The sequence below is a fragment of the Danio aesculapii genome, chromosome 23 (genome assembly GCF_903798145.1).
Source record: "Danio aesculapii chromosome 23, fDanAes4.1, whole genome shotgun sequence".
Taxonomy (NCBI): Eukaryota; Metazoa; Chordata; class Actinopteri; order Cypriniformes; family Danionidae; genus Danio; species Danio aesculapii.
This window is the reverse complement of record NC_079457.1, coordinates 2,004,198-2,004,842: the sequence shown is the minus strand read 5'-3', so window position 1 is coordinate 2,004,842 and position 645 is coordinate 2,004,198. Positions and strand designations below refer to the sequence as shown.

The 645-nt window shown below is 40.3% G+C and overlaps 1 protein-coding gene across 1 annotated transcript in view; it reads left to right on the top strand.

The window, feature by feature from the left end:
* The first annotated feature begins 410 nt into the window (after positions 1–410).
* The window catches only part of pfn1 (profilin 1), a 4,928-nt gene continuing 4,693 nt past the window's right edge, over positions 411–645 (top strand). The window contains exon 1 of the mRNA XM_056449766.1: positions 411–518. The gene's annotated coding sequence lies outside the window, so the exon portion shown is untranslated. The remainder of the gene's footprint in view (positions 519–645) is intronic.

Sequence of the window (645 nt, the reverse complement as noted above, 5' to 3'; positions counted from 1 at the left end):
GCACAAGTTTTATTTATCCTACTCAAGTTTTATATATGCACATTTTCAAAATGTGTGCGCATCTTGTTGTTTCCTTTAAACTTTTTATGCAATATTCTAAAATGTGCATAAAAATAAGTGGATGGAAACACAGCTGACACCCATAAAATACTACTTAACTCAGTTTTATCTTTCTTTGTGTGAAAGAAACTTGAGTTTGAAACAAGTGGAGGATGAGTAAATGTTTTTGTGTGAACAATCCCTTTAGATTCCCTTTCAAGAATACAGTCTATGCATTTAAACACATTATGCATCGTGCACTTATCGCAGATTTGTAACTGGGATGTCTGTTGAACTCTTTTGGATTGTTCATGATGCTCTGCTGACATTAATGCAACTTTGCAGACGGCGCATCTCCTTCAGTGGGTCGCGCGCGTGCGGAAGTAGGCCGTAGGGCAGGGCGCGCGCCTCTGCCGCTGCTTATAAACTCAGACGGACTTCCTTAAACTCACTTTGCATCGGAGCAGAGACGCACTCAGGTACTTCTTTTCTCTCTCTTATCGCTTTTTTGGTATTCCCCGAGCTTTTATCTATCGACACTATGAATTCCAGTGCAGACAAGTGAATATGTGCAGTGCAGGAGTGTTTATGTGTGTATAGTAATGT